Below are 15,774 nucleotides of genomic sequence, written 5' to 3'. Positions count from 1 at the left end.
GTAATATTTGTGCATGGTCCACTGATGCCTTGTCCTCACTAGAGGGCAGCATTGGAGAATGTGTTGATGTTCTAAAGGTCTGGTTTGCAGTTTATTTACAATGTGTTTGACAGTGCTATTGATATGGGTATTTCTGTAACATGCAATAAAGTAAGTCTTTCAGAGCCAACTTTTTATTTAGTTATATCATTTTTTTCAGAGGGGGGGGGGTTACAGGTACAAAAACAATCAAAGAAATACATACAGAAATAACCCAAACCCATTCCCCCCCCTCAGTCCCCATCTGTCCGCCCACACCTTCCCTCCCCACCAAGAAACCATGTAAGAAACTTTAAAATGGTTAATTATCCAGCAAGCCAGTTTCATTGGATCATAGGCAATAGACACTGGTACTGTTTACTACAGTGCTTTCAGAATCTATTCCTACCCCTTGACTTAATCCAAATTTTGTTGTGTTATAGCCTGAATTACAAAAAAAGAACACACATATTACCTAATTTCTTTTATGTATTGAAAATAAAATACAGAAATATATAATTTACATAAGTATTCACATAAAGTCAATACTTTATAGAACCACCTTTGGCAGCAATTACAGCTGTGAGTCTAAGAGCTTAACACACCTGGATTGTGCAACATTTGCCTTTTATTCTTTTCAAAATCCTTCAAGCTCTGTCAGATTGGTTATTGATCTTTGCTAGACAAGCATTTTTAGTTCTTGCCATAGATTCTTAAGTAGATTTAAGTCAAAACTAACTTGGCCACTCAGGAACATTCACTTGTCTTCTTGGTAAGCAACTCCAGTGTAGATTTGGCCTTGTGTTTCAGGTTATTGTCCTACTGAAAGGTGAATTAATTTCCCAGTGTCTGGTGGAAAGCAGACTGAACCAGGTTTTCCTGTAGAATTTTGCCTGTGCTTAGCTCCATTCCGTTTATTTTTTATCCTGAAAAACTCCCTAGTCCTTAATGATTACAAACATACCCATAACACGATGCAGCCACCACTATGCTTGAAAATATGGAGTGGTCCTCAGCAATGTGTTGTATTGATTTTACCCCCCAAAAAGTAATTTGATTCTGTACAGGCTTCCTTCTTTTCACTCTGTCAGTTAGGTTAGTATTGTGGAGTAACTACGATGTTGTTGATCCATCCCTCAGTTTTCTCCTGTCACAGCCGTTAAACTCTGTTTTATAGTCACCATTGGCCTCAAAGTGAAATTCCTGTGTAGTTTACCTCCTCTCCGGCAACTGAGTTAAGGACACCTGTATCTTTGTAGTGACTGAGTGTATTGATACACCATCCAAAGTGTAATTAATAACTTCACCATACTCAAAGGGATATTTAATGTCTGCATTTTTTAAATAATTGTATTTATTTAGAATCTGTGTTTGAAATGCACTGCTTGACTGAGGGACTTAACAGATAATTGCATGTGTGGGGTACAGAGATGAGTTAGTCATTCAAAAATCTGGTCAAACACTATTGTTACACACAGAGTGAGTCCATGCAACAAAGGTGTTGAATAGTTATTGACTGAAGCCATTTCAGCTTTTCATTTTTAATCAATTTGTACAAATGTTGAAAAACACAATTCCACTTTGACATTATGGGATATCGTGTGTAGGCCAATGACACCAAAAAAATCGACATTTTTAACCCATTTTAAATTCCGGCTGTAACATAACAACATGGAAAAAGTCAATGGGTGTGAATACTTTCCAAAGGCACTGTATGTTAATAGGGTCCTCCTCAACAATCCTTACATTTATATTGTAAATCCAGTGAGACTGTCATTCTGATTGTGTTGATTGTCAGTGTTTACTAATCCATACGGCATTGCACTACATGGTCTTTGAAAAACCACGTTCAATGCCAAAGGATACAGGGAAATTAATTTAATTTGACATTACTTATAGATTTTAATAGGTTTTTGAGACTTTCCATAAATTTTGTTAATTAACTTTAAGATGGCACCGATGGAGATGGCAGCTTCGCTTCTAGCCCTTAGGAAACTGTGTAGTATTTTGTTTTTTAATGTATTATTTTTTACATTGTTAGCCCAGAAAACCTTAAGTGTTATTACATACAGCTGGGAAGAACTATTGGATATCAGAGAGACGTCAACTTACCAGCACACCCAGCACTACATCCAGGAATACGACTTTCCCAAAGCGGATCCTTTGTCTGCACCTCCCAGGACATTCAAACTGATTCCAGAGGCCCACCCAAAACAATGCCACCAGAGGAGAGGGAGCCGGAGTGGTCTTCTAGCGAAGCTTCGGATGTGCGCACGCTAATGACCAGTCCCTAGTTAACAAAGTCGACGAACTTAGGGCAAGAGTTGCTTTCCAAAGAGATATCCGGGATTGTAACATACTCTGTTTCACGGAAACATGGCTAGCCTGGGACATGCTGTCAGAGTCAGTACAGCCAATGGGATTTTCAGTGCATCGCACCAACAGGAATAAACATCTCTCCGGTAAGAAGAAAGGCGGGGATGTATTCTGTCATGTTTAACGACTCATGGTGTAATTGTAACAACATACAGGAACTCAAGTCCTTTTGTTCACCTGACCTAGAATTCCTCACAATCAAATGCCGACCGTATTATCTCCCAAGAGAACTCTCCTCCATTATTGTCACAGCCATGTATATCCATGTATAGCGGATACCAAGACGGCCATCAAGGAACTTCACTGGACTTTATGCAAACTGGAAACCATATATCCTGAGGCTACATTTATTGTAGCTGGGGATTTTAACAAAGCTAATTTGCGAACAAAGCTACCTAAATTCTATCAGCATATCGATTGCAGTACATGAGCGAGTAACACGCTCGACCATTGCTACTCTAACTTCTGCGATGCATACAATAATTATTAATATGTTGTTGCTAGGGAAAGTTACGTAAGGGGAATTGCGGAGGCTATATGAGTTACAGGATGTCTTAGACATTTTGCAGAACTTAGGGAGAACTATCATATACTTTTATACTGTACTCTGTATCAACATCTGCCTACAATTGTAGTACTAAAAGGAGTATTTTAATACTTAAATAAAGAGTCTGTGTTTCCTTTCCATTACTAATGTGTGTTTGATAATTATTTTGACATGAACATTTGTTGAAGAAATTGAACAACAGACTTCAGGACACATTAAAGGGAGCACCCCCATATCCACATTGACGGGACAGCAGTGGAGAAGGTGTAAAGTTTTAAGTTCCTCGGTGACCATATCACCGACAAAATGAAATGGTCCACGCACACAGACAGAAGGCGCAATAGCGCCTCTTCAACCTCAGGAGTCCGAAAGAATTTGGCTTGTCACCGAAAACCCTCACTAACTTTTACAGGTGCACAATCGAGAGCATCCTGTCGGGCTGTATCACAGCATGGTACGGAAACTGCAACGCCCACAACCACAGGGCTCTCCAGAGAGTGGTGCGGTCTGCACAACCCTTCACCAGGGGCAAACTACTTGCCCTTCAGGACACCTACAACAGGAAGGCAAAATATATAATCAAGGACAATAACCACCTGAGCCACTGCCTGTCCACCCCGCTTCCATCCAGAAGGTGAGGTCAGTACAGGTGCATCAAAGCTGGGACAGAGAGATTGAAAAACAGCTTCTATCTCAAAGCCATCAGATTGTTAAACAGCCATCACTAGCACAGCTGCCTACTTACAGACTTGATATCATTGGGCACTTTAATAAATGGAACACTAGTCACTTTAATAATGTTTACATATCTCGCATGAATTATCTCATATGTTTATACTGGACCATACTGTACACTACACTATCTAATCTATACTATCTATTGCATCTTAGCCGCTCTGTTACTGCTCATCCATATGTTTTATATTTATATATTCCTATCCCATTCCTTTACTAGATTGTGTGTATTAGGTTTTGTTGTGGAATTTGTTAGATATTAGGTGTTGTTGTGGAATTGTTAGATACTGCTGCACTGTCGGTACACTCGCAATAACATCTGCTAACCATGTGCATGTGACCAATACGATTTTATTTTATTTTAATTTAATTACAGGTCCTTTTTGCTTTTTGTGGAAGACAGACTGTAATTATCATTCTTTACATAACAATGTGTAAAATAGATTGTTTTATTTTATTGATATCAAGATTATAGCGATACCGGCATCCTCCGTACGCTGCCAGTAGTTCACAAGGGCACTCATAATTACCTATCCAGGTGTACGATATAGAACATTCAGTCCTTCGGTCCTGTGTGTGTGTGTGTGTGTGTGTGTGTGTGTGTGTGTGTGTGTGTGTTTGTGTGTGTGTGTGTGTGTGTGTGCGTGCGTGCGTGCGTGCGTGCGTGCGTGTGTGTTAGGATCTGATACCTACAGTACGTTCAAGCACTTAGGGCGGGTTTCCAATTCAATGAATAATGATGGCCATTTAATAAAGGAAAAGCATGTTGATAAATGATCCACAAATAAGACCTTTGTTCTGCCCACCTCTCCCCTTCTGACGTAAAGAATCTTCTATTGATAGATCTAGGTGAAGTGGTGGTGGCCTTTGCCAATGTTCTCCCTTGGAAACCAACCACTAAACATATTCCAAAAAACAACAAGTTGGTTTTACACAGCTATCCATAAAGCAAACTCTTTGGTAACACTTTATAATAACGTTCAGTAATAAACTTGTATAAGAAATGTGCAAACAGTTTGCTGATCATGTATTAATCATTACTCATTCATAAGATGTTTATTATAGGCCCTTATAAACCATTGACTAATCATTAGTAAAATATTTTAGCAGGGTCTAACCTGAAACGAGGACTACTGTATACTTTACCATGTACAGAGATGTAGGATCTTCACTTGCAGCAATAGGAAATGTGAACAATTATGTGGTATATAACTAATCTAAAAAAAAATGTTAGGGCAAATCAAGTCTGGCTTTTTAAATGGAAATGACAAACTTTAGAAGCCTTTTTAATCATTGAATACACTACGGGTTTTCAGTCTCAGCAACAAAAGAGTGATTAAAAGCTCACACTTTATTTGGATAGTCCGGATTTTCGATCTGTAGATGCTCTACATATGGTCATACTATTATCAAACTATCTGCTGATATGCAACTGCTTGCTAGGGTTACGATTAGGGTTAGGTTTAAAGTAAGAGTAAGGGTTAAGGTGAAGGTTAGGGTTAGCACTAGGGTTAGGCTTAGTAGACACTGTAGTTAGTTGAAATGTTACTGATAATCTGTAGAGCATCTACGGATGTACTGTCCAAACAAAGTGTTACCTACATGTCAAATGTTCAATATATTTCCTTAAACATCCTCTATGTTGTGCTTATTGTTAGATTGGATTGATTACAGTTTTTATTTAGTAATTTACACAGGGTCGCAGATGTAGATGTAGTGTACAGTGAAATACTTTAGATCTGAGCTCCAACAGTGCAGGTGTGAATGAAGAAATAATATATACAGTGCCTTCGGAGAGTATTCAGACCCCTTTACTTTTTCCACATTGTGGTACGTTACAGCCTTATTCAAAAATGTATTAAGTAAATAAAAATCCTCAGCAAACTACACACAATACCCCATAACGACAAAGTGAAAACAGGTTTTTAGACATTTCTTTACATTTATGAAAAATTAAAAACAGAAATACCTTATTTACATAAGTATTCAGACACTTTGCTATGAGAATCGAAATTGGGCTGAGATGCATCCTGTTTCCATTGATCATCCTTGAGATGTTTCTACAACTTGATTGGAGTCCACCTGTTGTAAATTCAAATGATTGGACATGATTTGGAACGGTACACAACTGTCTATAAAAGGTCCCACAGTTGACAGTGCATGTCAGAGTAAAAACCAAGCCATGAGGTCAAAGGAATTGTCCGTAGACCTCTTAAACAAGATTGTGTCAAGGAACAGATCTGGGGAAGGGTACCAAAACATTTCTGCGGCATTGAAAGTCCCCAAGAACACAGTGCCCTCCATAATTCTTAAATGCAAGAAGTTTGGAACCACCAAGACTTTTCCTAGATCTGGCCGCTACTTCCCACAAGCTGGGTTGCGACAAAAACTCACACTCATACTTAAAAAAAAAGATAATTAAATAAGTAAATAGGAAAACATACCCAGTAAAATTCAACATTTGTATAAATGTAACCCCCTGTTGAACACCCCAACAAGTCAGAACACTGAAAAATGACTGGCAAACGCTTGGTAATTAATAACCGTCCTGCAGTGTCCACTCGGCTATACAACCTGCACACCCATGCCATCCGCCACCAAGCACCAGGGCGGACCAACCAGTCAAATAGTAAAGAATAATACACATGGTCCTTTGGGAGTATAAACTTGTATGTATTAAACATGCTCACAGTATCTTAGTAGGGTATCCTATTAATTAAGGCATGGAAAGAGAGCTCAGTGGCTAGCCTTAGGTAGCGACTAGGCTAATTATTACCGCACCACCTAGCACCGCAGCGAGTTGGTAAAAGCTAATTGTGCCATATACTGTGAATAAAATATTACTCTAACTATATTGTCCTTGTTAGAACATGTCACGCTATACATACCATCATTGTTCATAACGTTAATTAAGTTACTGGATGAATAATTGTAAATATTTTGGCAGCAGGGTGGAGGCACGTTTCTAATCAAGATATGAATTCACTAGTTGGTCCTTGGTCGCGTTAGCACGGCTAGTGCAGGGTCAGAGTATGAGCCTACAATGGCTAGCTAGTATAATATTGCCTGTCCTCCTGTGGATGTATGTGCACGACAATGTATTGTTTGGCCTTGGTTGGGTCTAAGAATGTCTTCTGCTCGCAGGAGGAAGTAGTGATCTTCGGTACAGTTGGTATCCAGACAGTATCCAGTGTATCCAGTGTATCCCCCTCACCTCGTTGAAGACTGACCTCTTCTTCATGACTGTTGCCGTGTAGTCAGGGTAAATGCTAATATTCTGGCCGTCGTGGGTGATGGGAGCCACTTGCGCTGCCTCACGGAAGAAGACATCCTCCTTCTCCTGAAGGTAGTGGAATTTAACTACTATGGGTCTGGGCGGCTACCCATTCTTCGGTGCAGACTGTATGCTTCTGTGCGCACGGTCAAGGGTGGGGGCGTAATCGAGGCCTAGAATTTCCTGTAGCAGTTTAGCTATGGACAGGGTAGGCCACATTCCACCTACTGTCTCGAGCCCTTCTCTCACACCAAAAATGCGACCGCTGTCTGTTCTTGAGGTCCTCAACCTTGGAAGTGAGTTTGATGACATCTGATGATAGCCGGGAGACTTGCTCTTCCAGTGTCACCACTTTGCAGCATCTTCCAGGCTATTCAGACGGATGCCATGTCTCGCCAAGTCTTCGTTAACGGAGTTGGTCTTTATGTTGACCTTGGTGGAAAGAATAGCTATTTGTGCGGATAGGTCAGTGGATAGTGACTCCACCTTAGCCAGCACAGTCTGTTCAGATTTAATGATAGCCGCCATTACCACGGCTAGGTCGTAGGGGATCAGAGTCCTTGTCAGGTGAGCCCGAGGCTTCAGCAGAGGCCAACTCTTTTGTGACCCGTAGCCGTTGTTGTCTAGACATTTTATGATTAAAACGCCAACAATTTCAGGAAAAAAAGCCAGATTAGTACATTGGGTTCGATTCCAAATTAAATGTTACAAAATGAACACTGTGGGGGAAGTGTTGGTCAGGCATGAATAGTAAATTGTTCGCCCTGGATTGGAGCACCGAGAAAATGCATCTTCACCTCACTCTCGATGATTCTCCTGTAGAACACTGTGAGTGCCCTCTAGGACAGTCCAAATTTCCTCAGCCTCCTGAGGTTAAAGAGTCGCTGTCGTGCCTTCTTTACCACAACGTCTTTGTGGCTTGACCATTTCAACTCCTATGAGATGTGTACGCTGAGGAACTTGACAAAGTTGGGGGCATGCCCCGCCTGGTTCCTCCTGGCACAATACTGTCAGAATGCCTGCTTCCTCTCTGTAGGCCATCTCATCATGGTTGGTAATCAGGCCTACTACTGTTGTGTTGTCAGCGAACTTGATGATGGAGTTGGAAGTGTGGAGGCCACGCAGTTGTGGGTATTTATTTTATTTTTATTTTACCTTTATTTAACTAGGCAAGTCAGTTAAGAACAAATTCTTATTTTCAAATACGGCCTAGGAACAGTGGGTTAACTGCCTGTTCAGGGGCAGAACGACAGATTTGTACCTTGTCAGCTCAGGGGTTTGAACTTGCAACCTTCCGGTTACTAGTCAAACGCTTTAACCACTAGGCTACCCTGCCGCCCCAGGAGGGACGTATGGGAGAGGACTGAGGACGCATCCTTGTTGGGGATCAGTGTGGAGAAGGTAATGTTGCCTACCTTCAAAACATTGGGGCGGCCTGTCAGGAAGTCCAGGACCCAGTTGCATAGGGAGGAGTTCAGTCCCAGGGCTGTGAGCTTTGTGGTGCTTAGAGGACACTAAGGTATTGAAGGCCGAGCTGTAGTTGATGAACAGCATCCTCACATATGCATTCCGCTTGTCCATCTGGATGAGGTCAATTTGCAGTGCAATGGCGATTGCATCGTCCGTGGATCTGTCGAGGCGGTAGACGAATTGTAGGGTTGATTGTGTCATGGACCTTTTCCCTCCATGACACAATCAACCCTCTTCAATGTAGTTTTTGACTAGCCTGATAACAGAAGTGAGTGCTACAGGTCAGTAGTCATTTAGTTCAGTTACCTTCCCTTTCTTGGGCACGGGATGGTAATGGACACTTTGAAGCAGGTGGCTATAATGGAGAACTAGAGACATAAAATGTCTGAAAACACAACAGCTAGTTGGTCTGCAACTAGGGATGCCATTTGAATGACTTACACGTAGTCCTCTTGGTCCTCAGGGGCTCTCCTCAGCAGCTCAGAGTAATTTTGCTTAAAGCGTAAGAAAAAGTTGTTTAGCTCATCCAGTAGGGCGGTGTTGGTGTCTTCGACATGACTGGCTTTTTTTTGTAATCCGTGATCTTTAGAAGCCCCTGCCACACACGTATCCGACCTGCTGAATTGCTCCTCCATTAATCCTCCAATTGTTTAACCATTGATATGTTCTAGACCATTTTGACACGTTAAAGGAAAACTCCACCCAAAAGCCCAAAACCCCAAATCCTTTGGTATTTGTTTCATTATTCCAATGTTGATATAGTCAGAAAATGTTTTACATGTCAGCAATCAAGTTTTCAAGAGAATCATACGGGCCAGAATTTTGTATTTTGAAAGTAAAGTACTCTACAGTCGTGGCCAAAGATTTGAGAATGACACAAATATTAATTCTCACAAAGTCTGCAGCCTCAGTTTGTATTATGGCAATTTGCATATACTCCAGAATGTTATGAAGAGTGATCAGATGAATTGCAATTAATTGCAAAGTCCCTCTTTGCCATGCAAATGAACTGCATTTGCAGCTGCACGCACAGTGAGTTGAAGACTTTTGGAGGATGGCCTGGTGTCAAGAATGGCAGCAAAGAAGCCACTTCTCTCCAGAAAAAACATCAGGGACAGACTGATATTCTGCAAAAGGTACAGGGATTGGACTGCTGAGGTCTGGGGTAGTCATTTTCTCTGATGAATCCCCTTTCTGATTGTTTGGGGCATCCGGAAAAAAGCTTGTCCGGAGAAGACAAGGTGAGCGCTACGATCAGTCCTGTGTCATGCCAACAGTAAAGCATCCTGAGACCATTCATGTGTGGGGTTGCTTCCCAGCCAAGGGAGTGGGCTCACTCACAATTTTGCCTAAGAACACAGCCATGAATAAAGAATGTTACCAACACATCCTCCGAGAGCAACTTCTCCCAACCATCCAGGAACACTTTGGTGACGAACAATAACTTTTCCAGCATGATGGAGCACCTTGCCATAAGGCAAACGTGATAACTAAGTGACTCGGGGAACAAAACATTGATATTTTGGGTCCATGGCCAGGAAACTCCCCAGACCTCAATCCCATTGAGAATTTGTGGTCAATCCTCAAGAGGTGGGTGGACAAACAAAAACCCATAAATTCTGACAAACTCCAAGCATTGATTATGCAAGAATGGGCTGCCATCAGTCAGGATGTGGCCCAGAAGTTCATTGACAGCATGCCAGGGCGGATTGCAAAGGTCTTGAGGCGAGTGGACAAACAAAAACCCACATATTCTGACAAACTCCAAGCATTGATTATGAAAGAATGGGCTGCCATCAGTCAGGATGTGGCCCAGAAGTTAATTGACAGCATGCCAGGGCGGATTGCAAAGGTCTTGAGGCGAGTGGACAAACAAAAACCCACATATTCTGACAAACTCCAAGCATTGACTATGCAAGAATGGGCTGCCAACAGTCAGGATGTGGCCCAGAAGTTAATTGACAGCATGCCAGGGCAGATTGCAAAGGTGAAAAAGAGGGGGGTCAACACTGCAAATATTGACTCTTTGCATCAACTTCATGTAATTGTCAATAAAAGCCTTTGACACTTATGAAATGCTTGTAATTATACTTCACTATTCCATAGTAACATCTGACAAAAATATCTAAAGACACCGAAGCAGCAAACATTGTGAAAATTAATATTTGTGTCAATCTCAAAACTTTTGGCCACGACTGTATAGAAAATTATTTTTACCATCTACTATTCTTTCTATTCAGAATTTCAGAATAATAACAGTTTTTGCATTTTTTTGCTATTGGAATAAATGGTAGTTAAAACTCCTTAAGAGGTCCTATTGATGAACCTGGACGTCAATCTAAGTAACATAATAAAAATATCCTCATCAAAATCTTTCAATTTAAGATAGATATTTTTTTGCATGGGTTGCATCTCAATCCACCACTTTCTCCTATGTCAGCATCTGCAGTGGAAGGTGGCTGAGCTACAATTTCATTGAAACTTTATTTAACTAGGCAAGTCAGTTAAGAACAAATTCTTATTTGTTCAATGACGGCCTAGGAACAGTGTTTTTTTTTTATCTTGTCAGCTTGGGGATTTGACCTATTGGTTACTAGTCTAACGCTCTAACCACTAGGCTACCTGCCGCCCCGTTCACAATGGTGTTTGTCACCATGAGACATCCGAATATCGGTCTTCTCACAAAAACGTCAGTAGTGTCCAAATGGTTTGGCCTACAAACAAATGGAAGTATGGAGGTAGTTTTGTGCCAACAAAAATAAGGGGTTAAATATGTGTCCAAAAAAACACAAATATTTCCTGAGCTCTCTTATCTCCTTGATATAGGACAGACACTTCAAAAGCTTATTCCTTATGTTACATTTTTTGACTGTCTTTTTTCGCCATTTATGAATGTTATTCAATGCGTATCAAAAACATATCATATGTTAGCTTACTATTTCTAAAACATAACTGGGGTCACTAGACAGGATGGAGGTAATGTGTAAAGTAAGGTCAAAAGGTAATAATGAATGATCACAGACACGTTCTTGCGTACAGTATCTCTAAACATTGACAGGTAAAGGAAAAAAGCTAAAACATTCTAAAGTTTTGAAAGCCAGACTTCCATTCTTTACAGAATACAACTTTTGGTTCGGTGAAGCTAGTACTATCTAATAATGGATTGTAACATGGTAGAGTAAATAATGTCATAATTTCAATTTCCAAATTCTGTAATTAATCCCCTTTGCATTACACAGTTGAATGGCACTCAAGACTCTGAAATGTGATGCAAAGCTGAGCCCATGTTGAGTGTGCATGATGTGTGAATATGTTTTTCTATTTTCTAAGTGTGGGCACATGCTTATGGCCATATTGGGATTGTACTTGTCTACAAGCTGCATTGTGTACGAGGCCTTTTGGATCCTATGATCTCTAATTCAATTTTTGACTCTCCGTTCTCAATGGAGTAACAATTGATCATCATGCAAATGGTACTGAAAGTACTGCCCACTCTATTGTCAGGCTATCGTCATTAAGAACAACTGTGTATGTGTGTCACACCCCAATCTGTTTCATCTGTCTTTATGCTTGTCTCCATCCGCCTCCAGGTGTCTTCCATCTTCCCCATTATCCACAGTGTATTTATACCTGTGTTCTCTGTTTATCTGTTTATCGGCTTGATTTGTTCGTTAAGCTGACCAACGTTTTCCGCCTTGCTCCTGACTGTTTCTAGTTCCTTTATTCTAGCTTTCCCGGTTTTGACCATTCTGCCTGCCCTGACCCTGAGCCTGCCGTTCTGTACCTTGTTACATCACACTGGGTTATTGACCTCTGCCTGCCGTTCTGTACAGTTTGGACTCTATACTGGATTACCAATCCCTGGATCCCGGAAGCGCTGTTCGACATGTTCCTGCATGGAGTTTCGGAGGAAGTAAAGGACGAGCTTGCAGCCAGGGAACTACCGACAGATGTCGACTCGCTCATCGCCTTCGGGAACGAAAGAAGGAGAGGGGATTCGATTTCACTCGCCTGCCCAAGGATTCAAACTCGCCTCTGAGACACCCCATCCCCGTTGTCGAGAGAACCCGAGGCTACCCGGGTTCTCCTGAGCGTCTCCGAAGTCTACCAATTCACCCCTTCCCGAGCCAATGCAACTAGGCAGAGCTAAAGTAGGCTGTCTCCAGCAGAACGGCTATACAGGCTTCACAGTAAGAGTTGCCTGTATTGCAGAACTACTGATCATTTCGTCTCCACCTGTCCACTAAAAGACCAGGCTCACCGGTAGGAGCGAGTACTCTGGTGGGCCATACAGAGAACTTCTCTTCTCCCTTTACTCGCACCCCTTTTCATTGAGGACTCCATAACTGCTGGGTTCATCTGTCCTTCTGCCTCCCCCGCTGGCACAGGGTTCTTCTTTGTGGAGAAGAAGGACAAACATCATGGTGAAGAACCGCTACCTGCTACCACTCATCTCATCGGCCTTCGAGTCGCTCCAGAGGGCCACTGTGTTCTCCAAGCTGGACCTACGGAATGCCTACCACCTGGTGAGGATATGGGAAGGGGACGATTGGAAGACTGTCTTCATCATGGCCAGCAATCACAACGAGTATCTGGTCATACCATTTTGCCTTACCAACTCCCCAGCTGTGTTCCAGGCTCTGGTTAATTATGTTCCTTGCGACGACATGTTGAACCGGTTCATCTTCGTCTACCTTGACGACATCCTCGCCTTCTCCTGCTCTGCCCAAGAACACGTGCTCCATGTCCGACAGTTTCTCCAACGCCTCCCAGAGAACCAGCTTTCTGTGAAAGCAGAGAAGTGCTTTCGCTCCACCATCCCCTTCCTGGGTTACATCATTACTGCAGGGAGTGTACAGATGGATCCCGGGAAGGTGAGAGTGGTGGTAGATTAGACGTTAACCGGATGTTTGCTCCTGACGAGGTCCGCTCCTCGGTCCTGGAGTGGACCCTGATAATGGAATTTATATGTTAAAAATAATGACTAAAGAATTCCACCCTGAAACCATATAATTGTATGAAATGTATTAGAATCATAAAACTATAATCTGATGATGTGTGTAGTTTTAATCAGAATTAGATCAAGGACCTTTGCTACTTTTTAGTAGGTAAGCAGGGTGCAAGTGTGAAACAAATGATAAGAGGAGCGATCGACAGACAAGTTGTACTACTGTGTTCCTTAGAGGACATTCTCTCCCCACCCGTGGAGTGGAGAAACTGTTAGGCTTGCAGAAGATTATGAAACATGTTGCAGATTAACTTCTTGATGCACCCATCCCGTTAGCAGGATCATTTTCATCAACATTCGCTGAATTGCAGAGCGCCAAATTCAAATTAAATGACTACAAATATTTAATTTTCATGAAATCACAAGTGCAATATAGCAAAGCACAGTTTAGCTTGTTGTTAATCCACCTGGCGTGTCAGATTTCAAAAAACGCATACCAAGCGTTTATGTAAGGACATCTCTCTCAGCAGACAAAACATTACAAACAGCCAGCAGCAAAGTAGATTGGTCACGAAAGTCAGAAAAGCAATAAAATGAATCGCTTACCTTTGATGATCTTTGGATGTTTGCACTCACGAGACTCCCAGTTACACAATAAATGCTCCTTTTTTTCCATAAAGATTATTTTTATATCCAAAATGCCACCATTTGGTTGGCGCATTATGTTCAGAAATCCACAGGCTCAAGTGGTCATGTCGGGGCAGACGAAAATTCCAAATAGTATCCGTACATTCCTAGAAACATGTCAAACATTTTTTATAATCAATCCTCAGATTGTTTTTACAATATATAATTGATAATATTTCAACCGGACCGTAGCTTCTTCAATAGGAGAGAGAGAGAAAATGTCTGCTCCACTCTGTTGGCACATGCAAAACGCTGCTGGCACCCAGCCATCCACTGACGTGATGTGATCTTTCTCGCTCACTTTTCAGAATAAAAGCCTGAAACTATGTCTAAAGACTGTTCTCACCATGGGGAAGCCGAAGGAAAAATAATCTGGTTGATATCCCTTTAAATGGATGGAAGGCATGCATTGGAACAGAGAGCTTTCAGGAAAAACAGCACTTCCTGGATGGATTTTCCTCAGGTTTTCGCCGGCAATATCAGTTCTGTTATACTCACAGACAATATTTTTGACAGTTTTGGAAACTTTAGAGTGTTTTCTATCCTAATCTGACAATTATATGCAGATTCTAAATTCTGGGCCTGAGAAATAGGCAGTTGCATTTGGGTACATTTTTCATCCAAACGTCAAAATTCTGCCCCCTATACTCAGCAGGTTAATTTAATCACTATTTCTGACTTTTGTGAGCCCTCTCCTTGGCTGGAAAATGGCTGTATGGTGTTCTGTGACTAGGCGCTGACCTAACAAAATCGCATGGTGTGCTTCTGCAGTAAAGCCTTTTTGAAATCGGACATTGTGGTTGGATTTACAAGAAGTTTATCTTTAAAATGGTGTATAATACATGTATGTTTGAGGAATTTTAATTTGGGGATTTCTGTTTGAATTTGGCTCTCTGCAATTTCACTGGCTGTTGTTGAGGTGGGACGCTACCGTCCTGATGGGTACCTGATATGGGTTCCCTGGTTTATCAGCCCCCGCTCTTCCCTGAGCAAGAGGAAGAGGTCGGCATACCTTCGGCCCAGATGTTTATCCGCCGCTGTTGTATCCCAGGTATCGTCTCGGGCAGAAGGTATGGCTCTCCACCCGGGATCTGCCCCTCCGAGTGGAGTCCCGCAAACTTTCCCCCCAGTTTATTGGCCCTTTCCCCATCTCCAAGGTCATTAGCCCCTCTGCTGTTCATCTTCTATTGCCCCGTACCCTCCGTATACATCACACTTTTCCTGTGTCTAGAATCAAACCCATGTCTCACAGCCCTTTGTCTCCTGTCTCCTGAAGGTTCGACCTCGGAGCAGGGGATTCCAGTACCTGGTTGACTGGGAAGGTTATGGCCCGAAGGAGAGGTGCTGGGTCCCCGCTAAGGACATCCTGGACCCAGGCCTCATCGCTGATTTCCAATGCAGGCACCCCATTCAACTAGGTATGCGCTCAGGTAGGACGCAGGTTGCGCCTGGGGGTACTGTCATATCCTGATCTGTTTCACCTGTCTTTGTGCTTGTCTCCACCCCCCTCCAGGTATTGCCTATCTTCCCCATTATACACAGTGTATTTATTCTTTGTTTGTCTGTTGCCAGTAAGTTTTGTTTATCAAGTGTACCAGCGTTTCCCCCCTTGCTCCTGTCTGTTTCTAGTTCCTCTTTTCTAGTTTTCTCGGTTTTGTCCATTCTGCCTGCCCTGACCCTGATCCTGCCTGCCGTTCTGTACCTTGTCACATCACACTG

Source organism: Oncorhynchus clarkii, chromosome 32, assembly GCF_045791955.1.
Source record: "Oncorhynchus clarkii lewisi isolate Uvic-CL-2024 chromosome 32, UVic_Ocla_1.0, whole genome shotgun sequence".
Lineage (NCBI taxonomy): Eukaryota > Metazoa > Chordata > Actinopteri > Salmoniformes > Salmonidae > Oncorhynchus > Oncorhynchus clarkii.
The sequence above is the reverse complement of the archived record's forward strand: the minus strand, read 5'-3'. Positions refer to the sequence as shown.